This window comes from Nomascus leucogenys, chromosome 8 (assembly GCF_006542625.1).
Source record: "Nomascus leucogenys isolate Asia chromosome 8, Asia_NLE_v1, whole genome shotgun sequence".
NCBI lineage: Eukaryota > Metazoa > Chordata > Mammalia > Primates > Hylobatidae > Nomascus > Nomascus leucogenys.
In genome coordinates this window covers 70,319,203-70,332,075 of record NC_044388.1, presented here as the reverse complement: position 1 = coordinate 70,332,075, position 12,873 = coordinate 70,319,203, and the positions used below count along the sequence as shown (strand labels likewise).

Genomic DNA, 12,873 nt, shown 5'->3' with positions numbered 1-12,873 from the left:
TCCTATTAGTTCTATGCTCAGCATAATGGAATGTTAATAGGCTGTTATAACTTACTCTACAAAAATCAATGGTCTCAATCCTGCCGGGTAAATAAGCTACTTTGGTGGGCACGGCTATCCACATAGCATTAGGTACCATTTGATAAGTCATAGCCTTCAAAGAACAAAAATTTATCCTTAGGAATTCAGAACTTTCATAAACTGATTTTTTGTTTGATTTCGATATTGAGACTAATTTTCCACCTCCTTCTACACACCTGAAAAATAGCAAAGTGGCAGATCCTGACTAGCCTATAATACGGACAACATCCAAAATATTGCACAACACTGAGAAGATAAAATTTCAACAGAGAATGGTGAGTACTGAGTTACGAATTTTGGGACACAGTTGGCTGGTACAAGAAAGGTTTTTGTTTTGTTTAAGTCTAGGAATAAAAGAACTATATAACAGTAATCCCCTGGCAGATCAATCTAGGACACTGAAAAGGCACATGGTGGAATTCAACATCAATTTTTCGTAAAAATTATCTTTCAACAAATGAAAGGTCATTCTTTGATAACAGAAGTGTGATAGTACATGAGGCTGACCCAAGAAGGTATCAATTTTAAGATGCAGCAGATTTTTAAAAAGATCATCTTGCTTTGAGAGAATGAGAAAAGAAAAGCTTTTCTAAACTTCTAAGAGTTACAGAAAACATATTTTCTTTTTTCCTGGGGTTATCTGGGATTGTATGTGTATTCACAGTTAAGGTTTTTTTCAGTGTTTTGTTTTGTTTAACACAACACATCTGTAAAATTATTACCAAGCCAGAAGGCTCTACTTTCTTTTTTTTTTTTTGAGATGGAGTTTTGCTCTTGTTGCCGAGGCTAGAGTGCAGTGGTGTGATCTCAGCTCACCGCAACCTCTACCTCCCTGGTTCAAGCAATTCTCCTGCCTCAGCCTCCAGAGTAGCTAGGATTACAGGCATGCGCCACCACGCCCAGCTAATTTTGTATTTTAGTAGAGACGGGGTTTCTCCATGTTGGTCAGGCTGGTCTTGAACTCCTGACCTCAGGTGATCCACCCACCCTCGGCCTCCCAAAGTGCTGGTATTACAGGTGTAAGCCACTGCGCTCGGCCTTTTTTTTTTTTGAGACAGAGTCTCACTCTGCTGCCTGGGCTGGAGTGCAGTGGCGCCATCTCAGCTCACTCCAGCCTCCGCCTCCTGGGTTCAAGCAATTCTCCTGCCTCAGCCTCCTGAGTAGCTGGGATTACAGCCACCCGCCACTACGCCTGGCTAATTTTTTTACTTTTTATTTATTTTTTTTTAAAGACAGGGTTTCACCATGTTGGCCAGGCTGGTCGCGAACTCCTGACCTCAAGTGATCTGCCTGCCTCAGCCTCCCAAAGTGCTGGGATTACAGGCACCCGCCACCACACCCGGCCTAATTTTTTGTGTTTTTAGTAGAGATAGAGTTTCACCATGTTGGCCAGGCTGGTCTCAAACTCCTGACCTTGTGATTCGCCCACCTCAGCCTCCCAAAGTGCTGAGATTACAAGCATGAGCCACTGCGCCTGGGAAGGCTCTACTTTCAAAGAGATGATTGTCTCTGGAATTCAAGTGTCTGAAAGGGACTGGAGAAAGAAGTGTGGTTTTTTTGTTTTGTTTTGTTTGAGACAAATTCTCGCTCTTGTCGCTGGAGTACAATGGTGCGATCTTGGCTCACTGCAACCTCTGCATCCCAGGTTCAAGTGATTCTCCTGCCTCAGCCTCCCGAGTAGCTGGGATGACAGGCGCCTGCCACCACACCCGGCTAATTTTTGTATTTTTCATAGAGATGGGGTTTCACCATGTTGGCCAGGCTGGTCTCGAATGTCTTACCTCAGGTGATCCGCCCACCTCAGCCTCCCAAAGTGCTGGAATTACAGGCGTGAGCCACCACGCCCAGCCAGGAGTGTTTTTATCACAGTCTTACTTCAGAATTGTCCCCTGCATAGGGATAATAAAAGCACAGACTGACTTTAATAGTCAATTTTATTATCGTTCTTTTTTTTTTTTTTTTTTTTTTTTGAGACTGAGTCTCACTCTGTCACCCATGCTGGAACGCAATCTCAGGCTCACTGCAAACTCCGCCTCCGGGGTTCAAGTGATTCTCCTGCCTCAGCCTCCTCAGTAGCTGGGACTACAGGCACGCACCATCATGCCCGGCTAATTTTTGCATTTTTAGCAGAGACAGGGTTTCACTATGTTGGTCAGCCTGGTCTCGAACTCCTGACTTCGTCATCCACCAACCTCGGCTTCCGAAAGTTCTGGGATTACAGGCATGAGCCACCATGCGGGGTCTGTTGTTCCTAAATTTCCTACAGACAATGAACTCTCTTATTGCCTGTAAAGAGAGCTAAGCACTCCCACCGCCCCCAAAGCCCTTCGAAGAACAGATTACATGGAACATAATTGTCACCACCGACTCCATGAAGTCTTCCTGACTGCAATCCTTCCCCACATCCAGGTCCCCATAACTCCTCACTTGTTAAACAGTTGTCATTTGCTGTTTATTTTTCTTTCTCCCTGCTCGATTTTGAGGTTCTTCAGGTCACACACCCTTAATCTACTTTCCCAATATTTCCAAATGCCTTGCAGAGTACCTAAAACACAACAGTCCCTCAACAGGGTCATTAATTTAAGAAAAATCCATTGAGCATCTGTTCGTGACCAGGCCCTGCTCTAGGCACTGGGGTTACAGCCGTGAACAAAACATATGGCAGCATAAACATAAGCTTACATTCAAGTGGTGTTTACATAAATGAATGAACATTAGAGTGCCAACATCTTCTTGATGGATTGGAAACTTTACTCAGTGAAACAAAAAGAAAACACGCACATGGCCAGCTTTTACATAATTCTTTCAAATTGCGAAAGTTAAGTATAAGCCTGATTTGCAAGTGAAATTTAGAATCCTAGAATTATCGCTTGACACATGGATTTCCCTTTATCAATGATAAATGTTAAAGGACATGAGCCAGAGCCCTTAAATTTCCATCATACTACTATTAAGCCCACAAACTATAACTTACCCTTGGATGCAGCCAAAATTCTCTTCAAAAACGGAAAACCACGTTTCATGGAAACACCTCTTTCATAGAAGAGGTATTTAATGAGAACCACTCTTTCACCACCACCCATTACTATTTCCACAGAGTATTTATAATTTTCTAAATCCTTTCATTTCACTTATTTATTTATTTATTTACATATTTATTTTGAGACAGAGTCTCGCTCTGTTGCCCAGGCTGAAGTGCAGTGGTGCGTTCTCGGCTCACTGCAACCTCCGCTTCCTGGGTTCAAGCAATTCTGATGCCTCAGCCTCCTGAGTACCTGGGATTACAGGCACCCACCACCACACCCAGCTAATCTTTGTATTTTTAATAGAGACGGGGGTTTCACTATGTTGCCCAGGCTGGTCTCGAACTCCTGGCCTGAAGTGATCTGCCCTGCCTTGGCCTCCAAAAGTGCTGGGATTACAGGCATGAGCCATTGCGCCTGGCCCTCATTTTATTTTATTTTACTTTTTGAGACAGAGTCTCACTCTGTCACCCAGGGTGGAGTGCAGCAGTGCAATCTCGGCTCACTGCAAGCTCTGCCTCCCGGGTCCACATCATTCTCCTGCCTCAGCCTCCTGAGTAGCTGGGAATACAGGTGCCCGCCACTATGCCCGGCTAATTTTGTTTTTGTATTTTCAGTAGAGACGGGGGTTTTACTATGTTAGCCAGGATGGTCTCGAACTCCTGACCTCGTGATCTGCCCACCTCGGCCTCCCAAAGTGCTAGGATTACAGGTGTAAGCCACCGCGCCCGGCCCCTCATTTTATTTTTATTGTCTCATTTGAGCCCTCACATAACAGGTGACATAGATAGGTTAGGGTTTCTTATTGTGTTTTCTTTATAGATGCATAAGTGGAGGCTCGTGGAGTTTATGTTATTTGCCTAATTGCATGCAGCTGGTAAGTTGCAAAGTCAAACTTAAAACTAGAACTATGAACTCCAAAGTCAGCAGTCATGCTCTTTCTAACTGCATTATACCATCTACAAGAAAAGATACAGGCTGAAAATAGAATTGGAAATATATAGAACTCCCAAATCCAACATGATTTACTAGAGACATTCTCTCTTCTCTCTCTCTCACTCTCTCTCATACACACACACCACAATTTAGAGATCCACAAGCAAATTCACCAGTAACTAGCAATGAAGACTACACTGTCTACAACAGTCGGATATTAGACCTTCCAGACAATTTACCTAGGAGTAAGGAACATAATTACTGTATTCACACTTATGGATTACTGAAGGTGATCATTTCATCTTACTAACCGTATGGTCAAAGATGGTAAACTCCATTCTGTAAACTCCCAGAGGACCAGGACTATGTCATATCCCTGTGCACCCCGAGCCCTCCGCACGCCTTCCAACTTGTAGCAGGGCACTCAGCAAATACTCAATGAATGACCACACTGCTGTGTTAGCAACTGTTGAAAATTGATTTAAGAGTTTTCATTAAGATTTTCTGCATTTTCTCCATAGTCTACCACTAATTTGACTTTGAGCCATTTAAAGGCAGAGACACTCTGTGTCTTCCTGTATAAATCATGTACAGAACCCCAGATGGTGTCATGCTCATGTGGAATGTGTGTTGCATCAATATTTGCTCATTGATTTGTTGCTCACATGACACTACTTGGTTGTGTTTATCTGGCAAATCATGCGATTTTAATAATTAGTGTCTGAGGTGGAAACGTGCCTTTAACAAAAAAAAAAAATTAGAGGTGAATGTGAAGTACTGAGAGTGACACTGGCTTACAAGATGTATATTATATGGAAACACATTACTTCCATTGCAAAATTAATAGAATAAAAAATACATGTAGATAAAAATCTCCAAAAGTAACACCACTGTTATTGCTTTTCACACACACAAACACACACACACACGCACACACACATGCAATAAAGGAAGCATGCCAAGTAACAAAAGTAACTTCAACACCACTGGGAGCCTAAAGAATCACACTATGTTGACTTGCAATGTAGAGAAGCATCCACTATTGGTCGAGGAAATCAAAAAGGCTCATTCTCTTGTCTACGATCATTATATTTTATGAAGATTCTTCTGACAAAAGCATATGCGCTAAACATATCTGAATGAGGTGTTTTGATAAATCAAATTACTGATTCACTAAAGGTTAACCAGAAACCCATTTATACTTTGAGCCTTCTGAGTGCGGTAAGAGGTGAGAGAATCAGAGAATCTCAGCATTAGCAGGGACAGTATAGGTGAGCCAATTAAATCTCCCACCCAATGAAAAGAAGCCTTTCTATAGTTATCGCTGACATCTTTAGGATATACATTAATTAGTCCATGTTTTCATGTAATGAACATAATTTAATCTTTCTTTGATGACAAGGGATTTTCAAATTGTGCAAGGTCATGTTTGGAACGAGAATCTTTAATGTTCTACAGATGAGGTTGTCATACAACACTGGGCCAAATGGATACAGACCCCAGGATATCTCCAAGAAAGGACACTTCAAAAATGTTGAATCCTTGATATGTTTTACAATTATATATCTCTTTCTTATAAGAGATATGCTCAAAGGAGCATATGCTGATTAAAGGGTTGAGATTTCTGAGTTCTGGTTATCTGGAGTTTAATTTTATCTTCATTGAGAAAAATAATTTGATACTACTATGAGTTCAAGCAGTCAGATCACAGCCAAAGGCAATGATGTTGTTAATGCTTAACTGAAAACTCTTCTGAATTATTAATAGCATAACTTCTGCCTTCAGATAAATACATATTTATTTCAATTGAAGTTTGTCCAATGATAAGAGTATATTGTAATGACAAACCAGCACACCCTTAAAAGGTGCAATTCATTTACATTATTTTCCACAATAGATGCAGTGCTGAAAACAGGGGTACATAGGTCTTTGTTGTAAATCTCGTTACATGCAAAATGCTCTGGGTGAAGTCACCAGTCTAAGAGTCCCACAATAAGCAGTACATAATATCAACTACTACCTTCGTTTATATTTCACTAGCAATCTTTTTTTTTTTTTTTTTTTTTTTTTTTAAGAGTTGCAGTTTCACTTTGTCGCCCAGGCTGGAGTGCAGTGGCACGATCTAGGCTCACCGCAACCTCCGCCTCTTGGGTTCACGCCATTTTCCTGCCTCAGCCTCCCGTGTAGCTGGGACTATAGGCGCCCGCCACCACGTCCAGCTAATTTTTTTTATTTTTAGTAAAGACGGGGTTTCGCCATCTCAGCCAGGATGGTCTTGATCTCCTGACCTCGTGATCCACCCGCCTCCGCCTCCCAAAGTGCTGGGATTACAGGTGTGAGCCACTATGCCCAGCCATTCACTAGCAATCTTAAATCTTTAGGCCAGGTGCAGTGGCTCATGCCTGTAATCCCAGCACTTTGGGAGGCCAATGCAGGCAGCTCACCTGAAGCCAGGAGTTCAAGATCAGCTTGGCCAACATGGCAAAACCACAACTCTACTAAAAATACAAAAATTAGCCAGGCATGGTGGCACATGCCTGTAATCCCAGCTACTGGAGAGGCTGAAGCATGAGAATCACTTGAACCCGGGAGGTGGAGGTTGCAGTGAGCTGAGATCACACCACTGCACTCTGGCCTGGGCAACAAACCGAGACTCTGTCTCAAAATAAAAATAAAATAAAATCTTTCTATGTTAACTTTTTCTAAAGCAAAGCACAACTTTACAGGATATCTTCTCCAAGAACAACTTTCAAAACCCCTGAAGATACACAAATAATACACTAATGGTCTGCAGTCCCTACCCTCCCAGAGTTCACATTCCCACCAGCAGCATAGGCGAAAACCCAAATAAATATGCAACGTCAGAGGGATGCGTTTCATGAAGAAAAGCAGGATAAAGGGATAGAGAGAGTTTGAAGGCAGGGTGTACTATATTAAATCACTCAGTGAGGCCTCTATTAAAGGTGGCATTTGGGCCGGGCGCGGTGGCTCACGCTTGTAATCCCAGCACTTTGGGAGGCCGAGGCGGGCGGATCGCGAAGTCAGGAGATCGAGACCACGGTGAAACCCCGTCTCTACTAAAAATACAAAAAATTAGCCGGGCGTGGCGGGCGCCTGTAGTCCCATCTACTTGGAGAGGCTGAGGCAGGAGAATGGCGTGAACCCGGGAGGTGGAGCTTATAATGAGCCGAGATCGTGCCACTGCACTCCAGCCTGGGTGACAGAGCGAGACTCCGTCTCAAAAAAAAAAAAAAAAAAAAAAAGGTGGCATTTGAACAGAAAGGAAGGAAATGGCCAGTCAATCAGATAGCAAGTACAGAAGCCTGAAACTAAAGCATGTTTGCTTGGACATGTTCAAACAACATTTGCAAAAAAAGACAACGTGGCTACAGCAAAGTAAGCAAAGGGGAAAACAGTAGGAATGAGATCCCAGAGGTGGTAGCATAAGGAGGCAGGCTATATAAGCTCTTGCAGGCCACGTGTAGAGGCAGCGGTTGTCCACCATCCAGATAACCACTCAGGACCAAGACCCTTATTCCTCTAGCTGCTGGAAATGTTGCCTGCTGATGGCTCACCATTGTGTACCTACCTCTCCAAGATGTTCTACTGCATGACAATGGAAACTGCAACTCTAATCATCTTATACATACTCTCAGGAATTCCTTTAGTCCTGAGTTTTCAAAATAGCTACTGCCTAGCCTGAACATATACTTAACTGTTTTTGTTTGTTTGTTTGAGACAGAGTCTTGCTCTGTCACCCAGGCTGGAGTGCAATGGTGTGATATTGGCTCACTGCAACCGCTGCCTCCCAAATTCATGCGATTCTCCTGCCTCAGCCTCCTGAGTAGCTGGAACTACAGGCGCACCCCACCATGCCAGCTAATTTTTTGTATTTTTAGTAGAGACAGGGTTTCTCCATGTTGTCCAGGCTGATCTCGAACTCCTGACCTCAAGTGATCCACCCACCTTGGCCTCCCAAAGTGCTGGGATTACAGGTGTGAGCACCACCACGCCCGGCCACCTTAACTTTTATGAGGAAGAAGTAAAACATGACCGTAGGTGCAGTTGAAAAGTTGAAGAAATGTTTAAGAAATGTGTTAATAGAACAAACTCCCATTTGGTATTCCTACCTCATCTATCCAATCATTTCAGCTAGAAAATTAAGAGCCCCATCCCTCACCTGCTACCACCCCCTACACACACCACACCATAACTACCACATCACAACCGTTACGAAGTCCTGTGAATTAATCTCCAAATATTTCTCATATCTGTCTCCTCCTGACTATCCCCGGTGCCTACATCTGCCTCCATTCAGACCCTCATCTTTTTTTTTTTTTTTTTTTAAGACAGAGTTTTCGCTCTTGTTGCCCAGGCTGGAGTGCAATGGCACAATCTTGGCTCACCACAACCTCTGCCTCTTGGGTTCAAGCGATTCCCCTGCCTCAGCTTCCCAAGTAGCTGGGATTACAGAGGACCGCCGCCATGCCCGGCTAATGTATTTTTAGTAGAAACAGGGTTTCTCCATGTTGGTCAGGCTGGTCTCGAACTCCCGACCTCAGGTGATCCACCCGCCTCGGCCTCCCAAAGTGCTGTGATTACAGGTGGCCGGCTTCTTTTTTTTTTTTGAAACGGAGTCTCACTCTGTCACCCAGGCTGGAGTGCAATGGCGCGACCTTGGCTCACTGCAACCTCCGCCTCCTGAGTTCAAGCAATTCTCCTGCCTTAGCCTCCCAAGTAGCTGGGATTACAGGCATGTGCCACCACGCCCAGCTAATTTAGCAGAGATGGGGTTTTGCCATGTTGGTCAGGCTGGTCTCGAACTCCTGACCTCAGGTGATCCACTCGCCTCGGCCTCCCAAAGTGCTGGGATCACAGGTGTGAGCCACCACACCCAGCAGGCCCTCATCTTTCATCCATTTGGCAATAACCACTCAACTGGATTCCCTACTGCACATCTCTTCCCATTACCCAATTCCATCCAGCCTCCACATAGCTGGAAAAGTAGTCTACTATCGAATACACATCGCCAGCTACATACACGACCCTTAGTCTAAGACCTGGTCTTGGCTTTGCTCTGCAGCCTTGTCTTCCAGCACTTGACCCCTACACCCCCTTATAACCCACCAATACCAAACTATTGTAGCTATCGCCCTACCCCATGATGGTCAAGTCCCAGATCACCCCTCTGGCTAGGAAACAAGCCCCACTTCCTAGATAAGATTAACTCCATCCTGGCTAACACGGTGAAACCCCGTCTCTACTAAAAATACAAAAAATTAGCTGGGCAGGCGGCGGGCAACTGTAGTTCCTGCTACTCGGGAGGCTGAGGCAGGAGAATGGCTGAACCCAGGAGGCGGAGCTTGCAGTGAGCCAAGATCACACCACTGCACTCCAGCCTGGGCGACAGAGTGAGACTCTACCTCAAAAAAAAAAAAAAAAAAAGATTAACTCCAGGTCATTCCTTAAGATCCAGCCAGAGCATTTTCTCAAAAGTGGCCACTGATTTCAGTCCCTGCCAAGAATGGCCTAGTTATACCCCCATAGCCCATATCATATTGTACTAAAAGCACCTATTTATGTCCACCCACCCCCACCAACCCCCTGCAACCACCACCACTGGACTCCAAGTTCCTTGAAGACAGAGACCATTTCTTACTTATCTTTGAGTTCCAGGAGGCAGTACAGTACTTAGTACATGATAGGCAGGGGAAAGAAAAGAAAGACTAAACCTAACTATTTATTACTGTCTGATATTTATACAAAGGAGACTGCAGATGAACATTTTTAAAAAGAAAAGAGAACACTGTTGGGAGCAAAAAGAGAAAACAAACTTAAGAATAGCAGAATGGAGTTTTAAAACCACAACAACAAAAACTTCAACAAATGCCAGAAGTGTTTCCAACTGCACATATTTAGGATACCCTGGTCTCAGTGTACTCTATGACACCTTCTGAAGAATAATACAAATAACAAGAGGCCCAAAATGCATTATTAACTGGTACCTACGGATTTCTTCTCCCATAAAGTGATACGAACAACACCCCCAATGTGGATAGAAACAAAAATGCCTCTTGGAGATGTACGCTGGTACTATAGATAGTGGAAGTACACATAGGAAAAAGCATGGAATTCTTTTTGGGATTGATTTCCCTACAGTTTTAAAGTATGTTTTTTTCCTATGTCATTATCAGAGTTAGAATACTTAAAATAGAATTGGTGGCAAATGTGGGTGTCAAGGCCGGGCGCAATGACCCACGCCTATAATCCCAACACTTTGGGAGGCCAAGTCGGGTGGATTACCTGAGGTCAGGAGTTCGAGACCAGCGTGACCAACATGGGAAATCCTGTCTCTAGTAAATACAAAAAATTAGCTGGGCGTGGTGGTGCATGCCTGTAATCCTAGCTACTTGGGAAGCTGAGGCAGAAGAATCACTTGAACCCAGGAGGCGGAAGTTGCAGTGAGCCAAGATTGCGCCATTGCACTCCAGCCTGAACAACAAGAGCAAAACTCCATCTCAAAAAATAAAAATAAAAATAAAAAAGTGAGTATCAAAAGGGAGTTCTATCCATAATGAAATTATTAACCCAAAGGAAGTCTCAGTGCTAACGGGCCCTCATCACTAGGTGTGCACCTTGCCATGATATTTCTGTAGATCTGAGTCAGTTACATATTATTTATGTCAAAAGTACTAATAGATTAAAAAGGGAGGGAGGTGGAGAGAAGGAAAAAGACAAGGCTTCGGTCAAGTCCACGTGTGCTGGTCTAGCCATGCAGTCATGTGGTTTCTCCTGGGCTCTTCCTGAAGGGCATGTCCTCACAAACCTTCTATGAGCTAAGTCAGGAGGGGAAGACGGGCAGGAGCCATGTGAAACAACAGGGCCAAGGGTATTACCCTGGAGTCAGCAAACACAGCCACGGAGCACAGACACGGCAAATATTCCACAGGGAAAAACCACCGAGGGCAAAAGTGGCCCAACTGCTGGGAGACCTGGTAGTTAGAGGAAAGCCTTTTTTAAACTCAGTGGAAAAGGCCCACATACAGCAGGCACCAGTATAATTACCAAAGCCACCAGGCCCGTCTGCCAAGCTGGGCTGATGTGGCCTCTTGACCAGGTTTTATTCTTGGCGGCTGCCGCACTCTTCTCCCTCTGCTCTTCCTGCTCCCGCTGCTAAATAAACTAGCAGATGCTGGCTTCATGTACTACAAACCCTGAGCTATCTATCTTCTCGTTTGTTTTGGCATCTACTTCAAATGGTAAAGCATCTGTGAAACGGACCAAAGCACTCCAAAAATCTACTTCAGGGTCATTTTCAAGAATTTATTTCTACACTTCCACAGACCGTTTTGAATTTCCCTATCAAAGACATAACAAGCGTGATCCACACACAATCACCGAGTCATTTCTGTTATTTGTCTTCTCTAGGCAAATACATGTCATTGTTCAAATACCAGCGCGGGAGAGAAATCACAGTGTGCTTTTAGTTCTATACCAAATTTCATCCACTCCCATTTCTCTTTGTTCTGTGTGCTACCTTATTCACTCCTGTGGCTTCATCACCAGCTGTGTGTCAGCAGCTCCCAAATTACTATCTCCATCCCAGACCTCTCTGATCAAACCCAGATCCAGATATCCAAAGACCTAATGGACATTTCAAAGACGAACTACTTAAAACTGAACTCCTCATCTTCCTCTTGCCAAAGTATTTCAGTACCCACTGCTTTCTCCTAACTCATACTTTGAGTCATCCTTGATTTCTCTCCTTTCTTCGGCCTCCCATCTTGTCAATAAAGCTATCATGCCTGAGCTATGCTCTATTAAACAAGAAAAGACACACTTCTGTCTGATTTAAGTGTGCTTTCTATCTCTTCCAGATTCCAGCAAGTATTGCTGTATGTGTCAGTCTGCACTCACTGTGTGAGGTTGGCAAATGCCCTGTTCATTCTCTCAGCTCTCCCTCCAGGGCATGCTCCCATACCCCAATTTCAAAAGCACTAGAGTGCATTGAACAGGATCGGTTTCTTTATATCTTTGGGTGGGGGGGTGGTCATTCAAGAACCTAAAAGAGAAGTTCTCATTTCACAGCAGCAGCATCTCCAAGGAAAATTCTTCCGGAATGAAACAACACCACATTTCATAAAATACCACAAAAGGAATCAAACAAGTCTGTTAAACAGTAACGAGCTACAAAGCCAGAACTAACCTGGATGGAAACTTAAAAGACAAAGTTGTGGCAGGAAGAATACCAAAAAAATTGGGAATGGGAAAAGTCCACTCACTGATCCAGTTACCCTCTGTAATTACAGACACCCAGACACCCTCACATCCTTCATTCAACATTAATATTTTTTCAGCCTGTCCTCAACCTGTTGAAATAAAGCTCAGAGGGAAGTATTTTAGAAAGATGCATTTCCTCAACTTTGACTTTTCAACGCAACTCCAAGTAGAATTTTCGAAGAATAAAATGTCTAATTAGGAAGAACAGGCTTACAGTTTCAGCTCAGTTCAACTTTGTTGAGAAAATATTTCAGTCAATGGCTCAATGGAATGAGGTCCTTTTCTTTCCTATCTTCGGAGAGCAGCGTCGCCATTTCTAGGACTGACCCCACACAAGGAGTGTTGACTGTAAACTTTCAGGGTATCACTCGACAGCCCAGAAACTGGTGGCAGCTGGAAGGACAGAGGTCATGTGTGCTGCTTTCTATAATAAAATTCTTTTTACCCCTGGGTTAAGTTGATTACTCAAACTCTCAAACTCCTCCTCCTCCCCTCTTCCAGCCTACTTGCATTTTCCCTAGGCTGACTGACTCTAGGAAAACAAGTATTGCAT

General features: G+C 43.8%; 1 long non-coding RNA gene across 1 annotated transcript in view; it reads right to left on the bottom strand.

Moving 5' to 3' along the window:
• LOC100595963 overlaps window positions 1–12,664 on the bottom strand; it is a 325,347-nt gene extending 312,683 nt beyond the window's left edge. Inside the window, exon 1 of the long non-coding RNA XR_001116227.2 lies at window positions 12,535–12,664. This is a non-coding gene — a long non-coding RNA (uncharacterized LOC100595963). The remainder of the gene's footprint in view (window positions 1–12,534) is intronic.
• Between the last annotated feature and the right edge of the window lie 209 nt (window positions 12,665–12,873).